The 19,349-nt window shown below is 47.8% G+C and overlaps 1 protein-coding gene across 1 annotated transcript in view; it reads right to left on the bottom strand.

Moving 5' to 3' along the window:
• The window catches only part of LOC139275151 (mitochondrial intermediate peptidase-like), a 306,230-nt gene that overhangs the window by 12,682 nt on the left and 274,199 nt on the right, over positions 1-19,349 (bottom strand). The window lies entirely within an intron of this gene.

The raw sequence follows: 19,349 nt of genomic DNA on the forward strand, positions 1-19,349 counted from the left end.
GAAACAACATACTTACTGGGATTTCCCTAGCAGATTGCAAGCAAAGGGGGGGAAATCACAGTATGCCCTCACCCGGTGGGCCGAGGTGAACTAGACGAGTGCGGGTTTAACCGAACCAACGGGTGTGTACTAGAAATAGTGCCCGCACACATGCACTTCGCGAGGGCAGGCTACGGAGGGAGGGGAAGATACTGCGTCTCTACTACTGAGAGTTCATACCAGTATAATGACCTGCAGTGCCCTATACCGCAGCCAAACTTTTGCTTTACACCACTACAACCTGTCGCGATCGGGCAAGCGCATATCACCCAGGTTAGGCGCCGGAAGTCCGAAGTTATTGAAGTAACTGATCAGCTCCATGATCATTTGCAGGATTATGACGAGCCAGAGCAGGTCCCTATCCCACATCTAACCGAAGTATTACGGGAGTTGAGGCTCAGAGTGGGTCAATCTGTAAAACTCTATCACCAGCTACAAACTAAAATCAAAGAAGATACCGAGGTAGACTTACAAAGTCAGAGTTGGTGGAGAAAGGTCTGGGACTGGGGAATAAATGTGAACATCCACCCATGGATCCGAATTATTTCACACACACTGGTCGGAATACAATTAATCTTAGCAATAACATGGGGCGTGATGGCCTGCCAGGTATGCAGGCGCCACAAACGGCGGAAACGGACTAATCACCGTTCCCTGGATATTAAACAGGCCTGTTTGATAAGGGGACGGGAGGAGCTAGCCTTTGTTAATTTGATTTAAGCAACCGGAACTCCTGAAACCGCGTGACTGGCCAGCACGTTGAGGCAAGGAGTACCGGGCCGTGCACAAATATCAGATAAAGGCAGTATTTCGGTTAAAAGGGGACTAGGACTAGTCCCTTTACCGAAAGGGGGAATTGTTGTAGAGAGTCGAAAGATATATATAGACTTAGGCATTAGGCACCTGCTGGATATTTAGAACTCACATAAGCTTAAGTGGCCACACATAAAATGGCTGCCCAGGCATGATGGGAAATCAGGTAGTCAAGCTGTGAACTGTTGAATGTTCAATGACCGAGCAATAACCCTGTGAGGCCCACTATAGGAATGCCTTGGATGCAGGATAAGAATAATGAGGAGAGAACCCATCTCCCATATTCAAGGCCATAAACCAATTAATTCCCCAGGAAGAAAGAGATAAGAGAACCCATCTCCTGTAAACAAGGTTAGAAACCAATTATTTCTCCAAGAAGAAAGAACTAGTGAGAGAACCTATATCAATCAGCCCAAGCTGACAAAAGACGAACACATGGTTCCTGAGACATAAGGGGAATTCTATTGGGTTAAAATAACCTATATGTAATCTATAATCATTGTGATTGGCTTGTGTCCAGCCGTGATGGGCTGTGTAGCTGTAGTAAACTGTTTTGTAACTGTTGTGAAACATATAAAGGTGCATGTAATCCTTTGTTCTGTGAAGAGAAACCTGGATACGGTCCTGAGTTTTTCCTTCCCGCTGAGCGTAATAAAAGCTGCTTCAGCATTGGAACCGACCCTGAGTGTTGAGTGATTCTTCTAAGAAAACACTAACGCTAACAATTATAAAACCTCTTTCACTCAGGAAAATTAAGTCAGTTGTGTCTCGTGGCTCAGTTGGTCGCGCTCTTGCCTCTGAGTCAAAGGTTGTGGTTCAAGTCCCACTCCAGAGACTTGAGCACAAAAATCCAATGCCGTACTGTGGGAGTCTATCGGATGAGACATTAAACCGAGGCCCCACCTGCTCTTTCTATGGCACTATTTTGAAGAAGAGCAGGGGAGTTATCCCCAGTGTCCTAGCCAATACTTATCTCTCAATCAACATCACTAAAACAGGTCATCTGGGCATTATCACAATGCTGTTTGTGGGAGCTTACTGTGAGCAAATTGGCTGCCACGTTTCTGACATTAAAATAGTGACTACACTTCAAAAGAGTACATCATTGCCTGTAAAGCGCTTTGGGATATCCAGTGGTCATATAAATGCAAGTCTTTCTTTTTTTTCAGTGGTCATCAATGGTAAACAGGGATGTGGATTAGTAACTAGCTAAAAGGAAGACAGCAGAAGAAATAGTCATAAGGAGAGCTAGGTCACAAGGAGGAATGTATTGGGTGGGATGAACCAGGGATTCAAGCTGGGATCACTCCTGTGATCTAGAATTGCAGTTAGAATGCAAAGTAGTTTAATTTGCAAGCTAGAAGAAATGGTGGACTCAGAGGAGGCAGCCAAAATCTTACAAAGATAGCTTGATGATGCTTGCATCTGGGCTGATCACTGACAACAGAAGTTCAAAACAGACAAATCCAAAGGACTGTGCATTAAAAATAGGAGGTACATGTACTCCATGGATGCCATTGAACTCGCAAATAGGGAAGTGAAGAAAGCTAGGGATGTTAGTTGATTCATCACTCACCATGTTTAAAGACGAACATAGCAATAAACAAAGCAAATAATGCATCCAAAAAACACAGGGGCCGAATTTGGTGAAGGCCTCCACCCGCCCAAAGGACCGCCGATGGCCGCTGAGGTACCTGACGGTACTTTGGGTGGGTTTTTTGTCAAAAAGGTCCTTGAAAGGGCGGCAGGCGGCAAAAGGGGGACTTACTCTGCCAATCTGGGCGGCAGCCGGCGGGAGCTCCCAATCTCGGCGGCAAAGGCGCATACCACTCAAGTGCCGCCGAGGATGGAGTCGGGCCCACGGAGGGTCGAAGACCTGAAAAGGAAAATCATCAACAAAAAAAAAACATTGGAACACCTTCAGCAGACCCAATCAAGGTAAGTCACTGTAAAGAAAACATTTAAAAAATGTTTACTAACCTTTTTTTTTTTCAGCTCTTCATACTCACCATCGGGGATAGAACAGCCTCCAGCCAGCGGTCCTTCCCTGTTCTGGCGCCAACTCCCACCCGCAGCAATATGGCATCTCGGTGGGAGAGAGGTCAGATGCGCCACTCAGCCGTCCGCTGACGTCACGGGCGGTTCCCGGTGGTTCTCCCCTCCTGCCCGCTCCACATCAAATGGAAAGTGGCACTGGGCGCAACTTCAAGAGGAATGTCGGCGGCAGTGGGCGGTAAGGTATCCCAACTGATGCTTTGTCAAATGTGTTTATTTATTTATACAGCGGGTGTTTAACAGGGAGAATATTGCAGGCCAGAACTTTGGTCTAATTCAGGAAACTGCCAGATGCTCGATGGTAGGACTGGTAGTATAGACTGAGATCAATTGGGTGTAATGAACATTTTGTCCTCACCTATCTTGTGAATGATGGGAGACCTTTTAAATGCCAGGATACCAGGAAGAATCAAGGTAAAAGCACCAAGGTACTGATGGTATACCAGCGCATTCATACTGACCACAGACGCTCCTGCAGGAAGAGATTTAATAATACATCCCATCTGCTAATACACCAGAGTGTTCGCACTGATGACAGGTCATTTACCAGCTCTGTGCATGGAAAGCGATTCACTTGTTTGTCCAACCTGCTAACATACTGAAATTTTTTAGTGGAGAGGCTGCTCAGCTGCTGAAGTGTCAGCTTGGCTTAGTTGGTATCACCCTTTTGTAAATCAGAAGGTTGCGGATTTTAGTCCTACTTCAGAATTTGAGTTCATAAGCTAAGATGACAATGTGGTGCAGTACTAAGGGAATGCTACATTTTCTGAGGTTCTGTCCTTTGGCCAATACATTAAATCAAGGTCTTCCATGTTCCACTGTTTTGAATGGACTTCAGAGATGTCACGGAACTAATAAAATAGCAGAGAATTATCCTGGCCACCATGTAAATCTAATCAATCATCTCATTGCTGTTTGTGGGATCTTGTGTGCAAAATGGCTGCCATATTTATCTAAATAACAAGTCAGTGTGCTTCTAAGTAATTCTTTATATGTGAAGCACTTTGATATGTTTCTGGGACAGCTTGGAGACAGAGCTGGGAGAACGCAAACAGAGTGGATTGCAAGCAGAGTATAGGAATTTTGTGAGCACAGGAATTCGGTGGTGAGGAGGAAGGCGGTTGAGACGTCTGACTGAAAAGGAGGAGTCGAGCCACAGAACCCAAGGTCCCTAAGTTAATAGACACGAGAGCAGACATGCGGGAGAGCGAGAGGAGCGGCCACAGATAAAGGTAGGCCCAAGAGCCCGGAGGGAGCGCGAGTGTCAGGGAGCATGGTAAGTGATGTCAGCACAAGGGAAAGAACTGATTTGGTGAGTAGTTGGTTGTCATGTATGTACATTCTGTTTGTAGCCACTAGATGGTGTCATTGTTGGAGGCCACTGAGCAGCATGCTGCTCAGAAATAAAAGGCCAGCCATTTTGAGAGTCAGGCACTTTCGGCTTAAATAAAGCTTAAGCAAGGTTGTACCTTGCTTAGTTAGATAGTACTCAGTTTGAACCTTTATTGCATACATAACATTTGGCGACGAGAATACAAGAACCTTTGTTTGCAAAATGAACACGATTGGATTTTTAGAGCGATTCGTGGAGGGAGAAAATTGGGCAGACTTTATGAGCCGTTTGAACCCATACTTCGTGGCCAACAAAATGAAGGGGGTCGACGATGCAGATCGGCGCCGGGCGTGTTCCTCACTGTGTGTGTTTCAAAGATCTACGGTCTAATAAAGAATCTACTCATGCCTAGTGATCCAACGGAGAAAACGTACGAGAAGTTGTGTACATTGGTACGGGAGCACCTCAAGCCAGACGATGGCATCATCATCTTGAGATACAGGTTTTATACAAACATTCGATCGGAGGGCCAGAGCGCGGCGGAATTCGTTACCTACCTGAGACGTTTAGCGAGACCGTGCAAGTTCGGGGCGGTGTTGGCAGACATGCTGCGGGACTTCTTTGTTATCGGTATCAACCACGAGGTGATCCTGCATAAACTTCTGGCGGTGGAGGAGTTGGATTTGAAAAGGGCCATCCAGATCGCTCAATCATGTATGACAACGGACAGGAGTCTAAAGCAAATAGCGGTGAAGAACCAAACCTCGGCAAGTACTGTAAATGCGATTGATTCGGTGTTCGGCAGAGCGGCACATGGCCGGGCCCATCCGGCTGCGTTCGCGAAACCTGTGGCTGCCCAAAGTCCGCCAGCGGGAATGTATCCGATTTCTCCCTGTTGGCGTTGTGGGGGAAATCATCGGCACCAGCAGTGCCGATTTAAGCAATATCGTTGCAAAGGCTGTCTGAGAGTGGGACATCTCCAGCGCAAGTGTCCGCAGATGAGCAAGCGAGCTGCGACACACCACATGGAGGATGAGAGTAAGACTAGCGCGATCTGGATACGCAATCCGAGATGACAGAGGAGAAAGTGTATGGACTGTGCTCCTTCATAACCAAGAACAAACCAATTTTGATTAATGTCAAGTTTAACGGGATACCGGTATCGATGGAATTGGACACGGGGGCGAGTCAATCGATTATGAACGAGAGGGCATTTTATAAGCTGTGGGAAACTAAGACTGTGAGGCCCAGGTTGAGCCCTGTTAACGCCAAAATGCGCACGTACACCAAAGAACTGATAAAGGTGATTGGCAGTGCACAAATTAATGTGTCATATAATGGTGCGGTTCATGAGTTACCGCTGTGGATTGTTCCAGGCAATGGCCCAACGCTGCTCGGCAGGAGCTGGTTGGAGAAAATCAGATGCGAGTGGAACGACATAAAGGCATTGTCATTGGAGGAAGATACATGTGCCCAAGTATTGAGCAACTTCCCCTCGCTGCTCAAACCGGGTATCGGCAACTTCACGGGAGTCAAGGTGCAGATCCACGTGGACTCAGATGGAAGACCCGTCCAGCATAAAGCTCGGGCAGTGCCGTAAATGATGAGGGAGAAGGTCGAAATTGAACTGGACAAACTCCAGCGTGAAGGGATCATATCATCAGTCGAATTTAATGAGTGGGCCAGCCCCATTGTTCCTGTGCTGAAAAGTGATGGCACAGTCAGAATCTGTGGAGACTACAAGGCTACGATCAATAGGGTTTCGAAACAAGATCAGTACCTGTTACCGAAGACTGATGACTTGTTTGCGACGCTAGCCGGAGGGAAGTCGTTCACAAAACTGGACTTGCTGTCGGCCTATATGACACAAGAGTTGGTCGAGACATCGAAGAGACTTACGTGCATTAATACGCACAAAGGATTATTTATTTATCACAGATGCCCTTTCGGAATTCGCTCGGCTGCAGCAATATTCCAGAGGAATATGGAAAGTCTACTGAAGTCCGTTCCCAGAACCGTCGTGTTCCAAGATGATATACTGATCACCGGTCGTGACACCAAGGAACATCTGAACAACCTGGAAGAGGTTCCACTGCGTTTGGATAGAGTGGGACTCAGACTGAAACGCTTGAAGTGTGTCTTCATGGCACCGGAGGTCAAATTCCTCGGGAGGAAAATCGCCACTGATGGCATCAGACCTACTGACGTGAGAACCAAGGCCATCAAGAATGTACCCAAGCCGCAGAATGTGACGGAGCTGCGTTCGTTCCTGGGTCTACTCAACTACTTTGGTAACTTCCTACCTAAATTGAGCACCTTATGAAAACCACTGCACATGCTATTGAGAAAAGGCCGACAACTGGGTGTGGGGCGCATCGCAAGACAGAGCTTTCGAGAAAGCCACCAATCTGCTTTGTTCGAATAAGCTGCTGGTACATTATGACCCATGTAAACGTTTAGTTTTGGCCTGTGACGCATCGTCATATGGAATTGGTTGCGTACTCCAACAAGCCAATGAGTCGGGGAAACTTCAACTTGTCGCAAATGCATCCAAAAGTTTGTCTAAAGTGGAAAGAGCCTACAGCATGGTAGAAAAAGAAGCTTTAGCTTGTGTGTACGATGTTAAAAAGATGCATCAATACCTGTTCGGTCTGAGGTTTGAATTAGAGACTGATCACAAGCCGCTCATTTCATTGTTTTCCGAGAGCAAAGGTATCAATACCAACGCTTCATCCCGCATCCAAAGGTGGGCTCTGACATTATTTGCCTATGATTATGTCATTCGCCACAGACCTGGCACAGAGAATTGTGCCGATGCTTTGAGCCGGTTGCCGTTGTCCACACCGGAGGTGGAAACACCACAACTGGTGGATCTAATGTTAATTATGGATGCTTTTGAGAGTGAAGGAACCCCTGTCAAGGCTCAACAAGTTCAGACCTGGACCAGCCAGGACCCGATTTTATCGGTGGTAAAGGATTGCATCCTCAAAGGGGATTGGTCTGCCGTACCTAAGCAAATGTGCAAGGAGGCCAAACCGCACATTAGTCGCAAGGATGAACTGTCTATTCAAGCAGATTGCATAGTGTGGGGCAATTGCGTTGTAATGCCCAAGAAATGGAGAGAGAAGTTCGTGCGTGAGTTACACAGCACACATCCGGGTATAGTGATGATGAAGGCCATCGCCAGGTCCCATGTATGATGGCCAGGAATTGATTCTAAGCTGGTAGCATGCGTGCATCAGTGCAACACTTGCATGCAGCTCAGCAAAGCACCAGCGGAATTGCCGCTGAGTCTGTGGTCGTGGCCATCCAAACCTTGGTCCAAGATCCATGTAGATTTTGCAGGTCCCTTCCTGGGCAAGATGTTTTTAGTGGTGGTGGACGCTTATTCGAATCATGTCATCCAGCACGTCCACAGCAACCGTAGAGAATCTCAATGTCATGTTCGCGACACATGGTCTGCCTGACATAGTGATGAGCGACAATGGGTCGTGCTTCACCAGTCAGGAGTTTCAGGAGTTTATGAAACTTAATGGCATAAAACATGTAAGATCAGCACCGTTCAAGCCTGCGTCCAATGGACAAGCTGAACGTGCAGTACAAATTATTAAGCAAAGCATGAGCAGAGTAACCCAAGGGTCACTGCAGACCCGCTTCTGCTGCATACTGCTGAGTTACAGGACAAGACCCCACACACTCACAGGGGTCTCGCCTGCTGAACTCATGATGAAAAGAGGTCTTAAGACCAAGCTATCTCTGGTATACCCGGATTTAAATAATCATGTTGAATACTGAAGACAAAGTCAACAAGGGTACCACAATCGCGCAACTGTGTCACGCGACATTTCTGTTAACGTAGAAACATAGAAAATAGGTGCAGGATTAGGCCATTCAGCCCTTCTAGCCTGCACCGCCATTCAATGAGTTCATGGCTGAACATGCAACTTCAGTACCCGCTTCCTGATTTCTCGCCATACCCCTTGATCCCCCTAGTAGTAAGGACTTCATCTAACTCCCTTTTGAATATATTTAGTGAATTGGCCTCAACTACTTTCTGTGGTAGAGAATTCCACAGGTTCACCACTCTCTGATTGAAGAAGTTTTTCCTCATCTCGGTCCTAAATGGCTTACCCCTTATCCTTAGACTGTGACCCCTGGTTCTGGACTTCCCCAACATTGGGAACATTCTTCCTGCATCTAACCTGTCTAAACCCGTCAGAATTTTAAACGTTTCTATGAGGTCCCCTCTCATTCTTCTGAACTCCAGTGAATACAAGCCCAGTTGATCCAGTCTTTCTTGATAGGTCAGTCCCACCATCCCGGGAATCAGTCTAGTGAATCTTTGCTGCACTCCCTCAATAGCAAGAATGTCCTTCCTCAAGTTTGGAGACCAAAACTGTACACAATACTCCAGGTGTGGCCTCACCAAGGCCCTGTACAACTGTAGCAACACCTCCCTGCCCCTGTACTCAAATCCCCTTGCTATGAAGGCCAACATGCCATTTGCTTTCTTAACCGCCTGCTGTACCTGCATGCCAACCTTCAATGACTGATGTACCATGACACCCAGGTCTCGTTGCACCTCCCCTTTTCCTAATCTGTCACCATTCAGATAATAGTCTGTCTCTCTGTTTTTACCACCAAAGTGGATAACCTCACATTTATCCACATTATACTTCATCTGCCATGCATTTGCCCACTCACCTAACCTATCCAAGTCACTCTGCAGCCTCATAGCATCCTCCTCGCAGCTCACACTGCCACCCAACTTAGTGTCATCCGCAAATTTGGAGATACCACATTTAATCCCCTCGTCTAAATCATTAATGTACAATGTAAACAGCTGGGGCCCCAGCACAGAACCTTGCGGAACCCCACTAGTCACTGCCTGCCATTCTGAAAAGTACCCATTTACTCCTACTCTTTGCTTCCTGTCTGACAACCAGTTCTCAATCCACATCAGCACACTACCCCCAATCCCATGTGCTTTAACTTTGCACATTAATCTCTTGTGTGGGACCTTGTCGAAAGCCTTCTGAAAGTCCAAATATAGCACATCAACTGGTTCTCCCTTGTCCACTTTACTAGAAACATCCTCAAAAAATTCCAGAAGATTTGTCAAGCATGATTTTCCTTTCACAAATCCATGCTGACTTGGATCTATCATGTCACCTCTTTCCAAATGCGGTGCTATGACATCCTTAATAATTGATTCCATCATTTTACCCACTACTGAGGTCAGGCTGACCGGTCTATAATTCCCTGCTTTCTCTCTCCCTCCTTTTTTAAAAAGTGGGGTTACATTGGCTACCCTCCAGGAACTGATCCAGAGTCAATGGAATGTTGGAAAATGACTGTCAATGCATCCGCTATTTCCAAGGCCACCTCCTTAAGTACTCTGGGATGCAGTCCATTAGGCCCTGGGGATTTATCGGCCTTCAATCCCATCAATTTCCCCAACACAATTTCCCGACTAATAAAGATTTCCCTCAGTTCCTCCTCCTTACTAGACCCTCTGACCCCTTTTATATCCGGAAGGTTGTTTGTGTCCTCCTTAGTGAATACCGAACCAAAGTACTTGTTCAATTGGTCTGCCATTTCTTTGTTCCCCGTTATGACTTCCCCTGATTCTGACTGCAGGGACCTACGTTTGTCTTTACTAACCTTTTTCTCTTTACATATCTATAGAAACTTTTGCAATCCGCCTTAATGTTCCCTGCAAGCTTCTTCTCGTACTCCATTTTCCCTGCCCTAATCAAACCCTTTGTCCTCCTCTGCTGAGTTCTAAATTTCTCCCAGTCCCCGGGTTCGCTGCTATTTCTGGCCAATTTGTATGCCACTTCCTTGGCTTTAATATTATCCCTGATTTCCCTTGATAGCCACGGTTGAGCCACCTTTCCTTTTTTTTATTTTTTAATGATCCTATATATGTGTTGAATTATGGTCAGGGTCCCAAATGGATTGCTGGTACGGTCATGGCCAAGGAGGGCAACAGAGTATTCGTTATTAAGCTCAAGAATGGGCAAACTTGCAGGAAACACATGGATCAGACAAAGCTGAAGCACAGAGATGAGCCAGAACAGTCGGACGAAGAAACCATCGACGACCAACCAACCTACCAGCAGTCTTCAGAGGACTCAAGGGTCATCAGTGAACCCGGAATTTCCATCATGGATCTGTTCAATAAAAATGGACTTGCAATTCCTGACATGGCTACTGCCACCTCCAACAAGTCAGTCATCCAGCCATCAGCCACAACAGACCCCGCACACTCACCCAAGGCTGGAATCGAACTGAGACCGTCAACCTGGGAGCGCAAAGCACCAGACCATCTCAACCTGTGAAAGACTGTGATAAGATCTCAGAGGGGGGTATTGTCATGTATGTAAATTCTGTTTGTAACCACCAGATGGCGTCATTGTTGGAGGCCACTGAGCAGCACGCACATGGTGCTGCTCAGGTATAAAAGGCCAGCCATTTTGAGAGTCAGGCACTTTGTACCTTGCTTAGTTAAACAGTACTCAGGTTGAACCTTTATTGCATATATAACATTGATGACTGTCTTTTTTAAAGTCTTAAGTTTATTTCTGTTAAGTTACTTAATAGTCTTTTAGGTAGAGGCATGGCAGGGTACCATGGAATGCACATTTTGTGCCATGTGGGAACTCCAGGATGCGTCCCATGTCCTGGACAACCACATGTACAGGATGTGTCGTCAGCTGGAGCAGCTCAAGCTCCAGGTTTCAGAGCTTCAGCAATAGCTGGCATCACTGTGGTGCATCCGTGAGCCTGAGAGCTAAGTGGATGGCACATTTCAGGAGGTGGTCACCCCACAGAGTAAGAGTGTGCATGCAGGGAATGGGTGATCGTCAGACAGACAAGAAGGACCAGGAAAGTAGTGCAGGAGTCCCCTGAGTGCATTTCACTCTCAAACTAGTATTCAGTGCTGTTCCTCTGGGAAGTAAAGCCAGAGCCATGTCCATGGTACCACGGGTGGCTCAGCTGTACGGGGAGTGGGTGGAGGAGAGGAGGAAGATCGGGAAAGCAATTGTGTTAGGAGATTCAATAGTTAGGGGAACAGACAGGCGTTTGAGACTGCAGATGTGATTCCAGAATGGTATGTTCCCTCCCTGATAACCAGGGTCAAGGATGTCACTGAGCAGCTGCAGAACATTTTGAGGGAGGAGGGTGAACAGCCAGATGTCGTGGTCCATATCGGTATCAACGACATAGATAGAAAGAGGGATGAGGTCCGGCAGGCAGATTTTAGGGAGCTAAATAAGAGATTAAAAAGCAGGACCTCAAAAGGTAGTAATCTACGAATTACTCCTGGTGCCACGAGCTAGTGAGTATAGAATTAGGAGGATAGAGCAAATTAATGCGTGGCTGGCAAGATGGTGCAGGAAGGAGGGCTTCACTTTCCTGGGGCATTGAGACCGGTTCTGGGGGACTGGTTGCACCTCACCAGAGCTTGGACCAATATCCTCGCAGCTAGTGCTGTTAGGGAGGGTTCAAACTAATTTGGCAGAGGGATGACCACCAGGATTTAGCATTAGAAAGGAGAAACAAGGTGTACAAAGGATTGAGAGAGACAGATAGCACTACAGTAAGAAATCGTACATTATTAGGTGGGGTCAGACTAAGAGAGAATTCAAGAAGGTCTAAGATAGGTTTACAGTGCATGGGGCTGAACCTGGCACACTTACCGTCTTTTTGCTGCCATTACCGCCGCTATGGTTGCGGCGGACATTGGATCGATTTTCACTGATTTTTTCCAAAAAAATGGCAGCCAGCGGTAATGACCGGCGGGAATCGGGACTTTGCAGCGGTGTGGGTGGGTAGATTGGAGTGCAATTACCACGGAGAAATTCACCCTTCTGGTGATTTGCAGCTAACGAGCCAGCTGCTCCCTGGCCTTCTTAAAGGCCAGGGTTTGATGCTAGGCCCTGAGAAGGGAAGGCCTTGCAGTGAAGGCCATGGCTGGTGCTGCTGGACCAAGGAGGGCAACTCGATTCTCGGACACGGAGCTGGAGACACTAATGCAGGCTGTTGAGGGAAGGAAACGAGTTCTGTACCCAGATGCAGGAAGACCAAGTCGAGAAATATTTACTAATGCCTGGAGGGAGTTAGCTGTAGAGGTCTCAGGAACCTCCATCCATGATCGCACGGCTACACAATGTCGGAAAAGGATGAACAACATTATCCGTTTGATGAAAGTGAGTACCTGTTCCACCAATTGCTGACCTTCCAGCTGAGAGCCTCTCCTTCATCCTTCTCTTATTTCCCACCTTCACTGTATAGTCACTGAAGCAGCATTTCATTGTTGAGGCCTCTATATATATATATATATATATGTATATATGTGTGTGTTCTCGCAATGGAGCTTCCCTTTCATCTCACAGTTACAGCTGTATGTCAGGAACACACATTTGTGCACTCATTTCTGATGCGTCATTACAGTGGTACTCACCAATCATTCTTTTTTTGCAGACCAAACTTGCTCACAATAGAATGGAGCAAAGGAGGACTGCTGGTGGCGAGCCCCAACTTCAAATCCTCACACCCTTGAAGGAGAGGGTTGAGGTGCTCATGGGCACACATGCTGCCTTCCCTGTAGTCTGAGGTATTGCAGATGTGGGCAAGTGAAGACCCTCCTTTAATGCTATCTCTCCCTGAATGCTCCAGCGCCTATTGTGCCTTTCCTTCAGAAAGTGTGCTAGTTGTAGCTTCCATGCGTCAATCCTCCATCCCGCCCTCATGGCAGCCCTGCTCCCATTTATGTTTGCAGACGAGAGCCCCCCCCCGCCCCCCCAACCCCCCGCCGGCCTCCGGTATTGGTGATGCTGATTTGGGCAGCATGGGTAAATGAGGCATTCCTTCAATGCTATCTCTCCCTGAAAGCACCAGCGCCTACTGTGCCTTTCCTTCTGAAAATGTTGCAGCCTCCATGCATTAATCCCCTACCTCCCCCTCATGGCAGCCCTTGTGCCATTGATGCTGGCAGATGAGAGGCCAATGGCAGCCAAGGTGACGGAGAGGATCCTCCTGAAATACCGTTGCGAGGCCGAGAGGAGACCCTTGAGGACAATGATAGAGATCTACATCCTTGAGAACATTGAGAACTCCAGCCTTGCTGACACCCTCGATCGCACTGTATCGTTTGGGGACATGTCCGATGAGAAAGAGGAAGAGGAGGACACTGCTGGCAGCACTGCATCACTGTTTGCACTCACACGCGCCAGCTCAGATACTGGGAATGCACGGTTCAATCTAGGTCAGATAGTACAGGGTTTTGCAACTGGGTGTTGCACCTGGGCCTAGAGGGCTGCAGCATGGTGACGGGGCTAGGCAACCTCAGGTGCCATCTCTCTGGGGGGTGAGTCCGTACCGGAGTTCTGCTGAGGATGACTCAGACGAGCCCATCGATGTTGGGGCTTATGAAAGAAGGGTGGAGGCCATGTATTTCCAGGTGTTGGGGGCACTGGCAAGGGTGCCGGAGAGCCTGTTGGAAGTGATGAGGAGGATGGAGGAGTCCGCCTCCCGCATTCTCGACAGCTCTGCGCACTTCATGGAGCCCATCATTGCCAGTATGCAGGCGATGGTGGACTCCCAGAGAGACAGTGCGGATCCAGCAGTGAGGCCGCAACTCGCAGGTGATGTGGAAGCTGCCATTGCAGCACAGGCGCAAGCGAATGAGCGCATCGGTGCTGCTTTGGAGAGGATAGCTGCGGCTCTGCAAGAGTCGATGGAGCGTCTAAGTGCTGTCATATCTGGTGGCTTTGAGATTCTAACTGCTCTCATGCAGCCTCAGCTTGATGCCCCCGACATCTTACTGTTGCCTTCGCATCTGGGTCCACCATGGGCCACGGGGGATCTCTCCAGTGTGGCGCCACAGCCCCGACCTGAGCTCCCTCAGATTGGTGGTGGTGGTAATGTGCCACCCCCGGTGAGTGACTCAGGCTCCTTGGACAAGGATACGGATGATGCACTCCTTCAGGATCACTGCATTCCTGGCCCCAGACCTGTCACTCCGCCAGTGCCTCCAAGCATAGAGTCGCCCGAGCCAAGCCAGACTGAACCCTCCCAGGAGGGTGCTGACCAGTCTGCAGCCGGCCCTTCCAGGGCCAAAGCTGGTCGAGGGCATCCTAGAAGGACATCTGCAGCTTCCACACAGGGCACACAGCCTTCCCAGACCCATGAGGCAGCCACAGGGGAGACACTGAGGCGCAGTAGTAGGACAGGCACGAGTAAGAGGGGTTATAAGAAAATGCACAATGGTCACAAATTATGTTGGTCTGTTATTTTTTGTTGTGTGAGTTTTTTGCAATGATTTTGATTATGTATTAAATCTTTATTTTTTGCACCTATATCTGGGCAGGTATATAATGTGACGGTAGACAATTATCTATGATGGCCATGGAAAATAGAAGCTGAAGGGTCATGTGGGGATGAAATGATCTAAATCGAGCAGCAATCAGCCGGGTCTGCACTTCCCTTGCAGAATTAAGATGGCGACGACGCCTCCTGGGTGGCTGGCGACGCGCATCCTGGTCCTCCACCTCCTCCTCCTGCTGCTGCGCCTCCCTCTGAGGTGAATACTGCTGGATCGACCAACAGCAGCTGGCCCCTCATGACAGCCATGTTATGCAGCATGCAGCGGACGACCACAAAGATGGAGACCCGTTCAGGCGAGTACTGCAATGCGCCACCAGAGCGGTTCAGGCAACGGAACTTCTGTTTGAGGATCCTGATGCAGTGCTCAATGATGCATCTGGTGGCAGAATGAGTGTTGTTGTCGGCATGTTTGCCCGCAGTCCTGGGGTTCCGAAGGGGAGCCAGCAGCCAAGTGGACAGGGGGTATCCCTTGTTCCCAAGTAGCCATCCACAATCCTGGTTTGGCCTGGTGAAGATGGCGGGCACACTGCTTTAGCGCAGGATAAAGGAATTGTGGCTGCTGCCTAGATACCTGGCATCGACTGCCAGGATCCTGCGCTGGTGGTAAAACATCAGCTGGATCTTCAGGGAGTGGAATCCCTTTCTGTTTATGAATATCTCTGGATGGTTTTGTGGCGCCCTCAGTCCGACGTGTGTGCAGTCAATGGCCCCCTGCACCCTGGGGAACCCTGCAATCCAGACAAATCCGGCCTGCCGCTCCACCTGCTTCTCCCTGCTCATCGGGAAGGAGATATATTGCAGTCTTCTCTTATAGAGAACATCGGTCATCTGCCAGATGGAGCGATGGACGGAGAATTGTGATATATTAGAAATGTCTGCAGACTGGAAAGAGCCAGTAGTGTACAGGACAAGAGCTATGGTCACTTTTGTCTCAACGCTGAGAGCTGCCCTCAGCCGTGTGTGAGGCACCAGATCTGTCCGCAGGGTATTGCTCAGCTCCCTCAGGATGTCCTTCCTAAATCGAAGCCTTCGCACACATTGCTCACTGCTGAGCTCTAGGAAGGAAAACTGATGTCGGTACACCCTTGCACGGTAGGACCTCCTTGCCACAGGTCTGTGCTGGGCTCCTCCGAAGACAGCTGGCTGAGTGCCTTCTCCTTCTTCCTGCTGATGTTCCTGAGCCTCTGCAGGCTGCTGCTGGCAAGGCTCCTCGCCCACTATATGGTGCGGGTGTCAGCGTACCTGACCCGCTTCCTCGCGCCATCTCCCACCTGGCCAGTCTCGACGTTGAGGTCTGCCATCTGCAGGCCCTTCTCTATGTTGGGCAGCCATGGCTGCTGCCTCCCTTGCCCGCTACCTCTGGACCCATTGCTGACGGCACCGCCTTCTCCTGCGTGCCTCCCTGCCTCTCACAATGCAAACAAGGCATTCTCCTGCCAACACTGAGCCCATTAAGTCTGCAGGCTGGACCTTCACTAGGAGGCCTCTGTGGAGGAGAGAATGATTCCCGGGATGGCAGGATTGACATATGAGGAAAGACTGGATCGACTGGGCCTGTATTCACTGGAGTTTTGAAGGATGAGAGGGGATCTCATAGAAACATATAAAATTCTGACGGGACTGGACAGGTTAGATGTAGGAAGAATGTTCCCGATGTTGGGGAAGTCCAGAACCAGGGGACATAATCTGAGGATAAGGGGTAAGCCATTTAGGACTGAGATGAGGAGAAACTTCTTCACTCAGAGAGTTGTTGACCTGTGGAATTCCCTACCGCAGAGAGTTGTTGACGCTAGTTCATTGGATATATTCAAGAGGGAGTTAGATATGGCCCTTACGGCTGAAGGGATCAAGGGATATGGAGAGAAAGCAGGAAAGGGGTACTGAGGTGAATGATCAGCCATGATCTTATTGAATGGCGGTGCAGGCTCGAAGGGCCGAATGGCCTACTCCTGCACCTATTTTCTATGTTTCTATGAGGCCCACAAGCCACGACTAATCACTGAAAATGAAAAACTTTTCCAAACTCTCAAAGTTCTCAGAAGTCTGCTGCCGTTTTTGCAAATCTCTACAAGGAATTCAGCTATATTTACGTCAGAAAAAACCCGATCCCAACACACTTTCCTTTCTCCTCCGTTGGCGGTCTCGAGCAGCCCGGCAAAGTGCCCCAACTCAAAAACCATACTGTGATCACTCACTCCGAGAGGATCTTTTACTAGGAGATTGTTTATTATTCCTGTCTCATTACACAGGACCAGATCTAAGATAGCTTGCTCCCTTGTAGGTTCTATAACATACTGTTCTAAGAAACAATCCTGTATGCATTTTATGAATTCCTCCTCAAGGCTACCCCGTGCGATTTGATTTGACCAATTGGTATGTAGGTTAAAATCCCCCATGATTACTGCCGTTCCTTTTTCACATGCCTCCATTATTCCCTTGATTATTGTCCGCCCCACCGTGAAGCTATTATTTGGGGGCCTATAAACGACGCCCACCAGTGACTTTTTCCCCTTACTATCTCTAATCTCCACCCACAATGATTCAACATTTTGTTCATTAGAGCCAATATCGTCTCTCACAACTGCCCTGATATCATCCTTTATTAACAGAGCTACCCCACCTCCTTTCCCTTCTTGTCTAATTTTCCGAATCATCAGATACCCCTGTATGTTTAATTCCCAGTCTTGGCCACCCTGCAACCACGTTTCTGTAATGGGCACCAAATCATACCCATTTGTAATGATTTGTGCTGTCAACTCATTTACTTTATTTCGAATGCTGCGTGCGTTTAGGTAGTGTTTTAATACTAGTTTTTAAACCATGATTTTTAGTTTTGACCGCTCCTGCAGCCCCTTTATATTCATACATATTGTCCCTTCCTATCACCTTGTGGTTTACATTTACCCCAGTGCTACTCTGCTCTGTTGCCTCCTGCCTTTTGCATCCTTTCTTGGGGTTCTGTTCATCTGAGCTCTCACCCACTCTAACTAGCTCAGAGCCCTCTCCTGGGTTCCGAATACTCCTCGCATTGAGGCACAAAGCTTTCAGGCTTGCCTTTTTATTACACTTTGACCCTTTAGAATTTTGCTGTACAGTGGCCTTTTTTGTTTTTTGCCTTGGGTTTCTCTACCCACCACTTTTACTCATCTCCTTTCTATCTTTTGCTTCTGTCTCCATTTTGTTTCCCTCTGTCTCCCTGCATTGGTTCCCATCCCCCTGCCATATTAGTTTAACTCCTCCCCAACAGCACTAGCAAACACTCCCCCGAGGACATTGGTTCCGGTCCTGCTGCAGACCGTCCGGTTTGTACTGGTCCCACCTCCCCCAGAACCGGTTCCAATGCCCCAGGAATTTGAATCCCTCCCTGCTGCACCACTGCTCAAGCCACGTATTCATCTGAGCTATCCTGCGATTCCTACTCTGACTAGCACGTGGCACTAGGACCACTGCTTTTCTTGCTATATTACTTAGACTTGGGTGTAAAGGGCACTATTTCAAAATTTGCAGATGATACAAAACTTAGAAGTACAGTGAACAGTGAGGAGGATAGTGATCGACTTCAAGAGGACATAGACAGGCTGGTGGAATGGGCAGACATGTGGCAGATGAAATTTAACGCAGAAAAGTGCGAAGTGATACATTTTGGTAGGAAGAACGAGGAGAGGAAATAGAAACAAAAGGGTACAATTCTAAAGGGGGTGCATGAACAGAAAGACCTGGAGGAATATGTGGACAAATCATTGAAGTTGGCAGGGCAGGTTGAGAAAGCAGTTAAAATAGAATACGGGATCCTGGGCTTCATAAAAGCAAGGAAGTTATGATGAACTTTTATAAAACACTGGTTTGGCCTCAACTGGAGTATTGTATCCAATTCTGGGTACTGCACTTTAGGAAAGGTGTGAAGGTCTTAGAGGGGCTAGAAAAGATTTACAAGAATGGTTCCAGGGATGAGGGACTTCAGTTACTGGAGAAGCTGAGGTTGTTCGCCTCAGAGCAGAGAAGATTGAGATGAGATTTGATAGAGGTATTCAAAATCATGAGGGGTCCAGGAAGAAACTGTTCCCATTGGCGGAAGCATTGAGAACCAAAGGACACAGAACTAAAGGCGACATGAGGAGCAAGATGTTAGGATCTGGAATGCACTGCCTGAAAGGGTGGTGGAGGCAACTTAATTGTGGCTTTCAAAAGGGAATTGGATAAGTACCTGAAGGAAAATTTTTTGCAGGGCTACAGGAAAAGGGCGGGGCAGTGGGGCTAGCTGAAGTGCTCTTGCAGAGAGCCGGCATGGGTTCGATGGGCCAAATGGCCTCCTTCTGTGCTGTAACCTGTGTGTTAAGCTGCTAAATTAATGCAAGTTTTTCTTTCTTTGTATTTTTAAACATTGCTTCAGGACAGAAAGGGGAGTTGAATAGTGGACTTAGGGGTTCATTCAGTCTCCTATTCACCTTGCTTCAGTCATGCAAGATTTTGAGGCCTGATCTGGAGACCTACTGTCATGTGGTGAATTTTTACAAGAGAATTTAAAGATATTGATTGTTTTAAGTATATATTTTTCACAGAAATGGTTGGAATAAAGTTGTAGGCCTTATGCTTGAACATTCCTTTTCATACAATGCAAGAAACTGAAAACTATTGTAGTGGACATCATATAATGTCAGTTAAGTATGGGCTTTTATTTCAGAGTGCAATTTTTTGAAAGAATTTTATCTTAGTT

The sequence above is a fragment of the Pristiophorus japonicus genome, chromosome 10 (assembly GCF_044704955.1).
Source record: "Pristiophorus japonicus isolate sPriJap1 chromosome 10, sPriJap1.hap1, whole genome shotgun sequence".
NCBI classification, from domain to species: Eukaryota; Metazoa; Chordata; class Chondrichthyes; family Pristiophoridae; genus Pristiophorus; species Pristiophorus japonicus.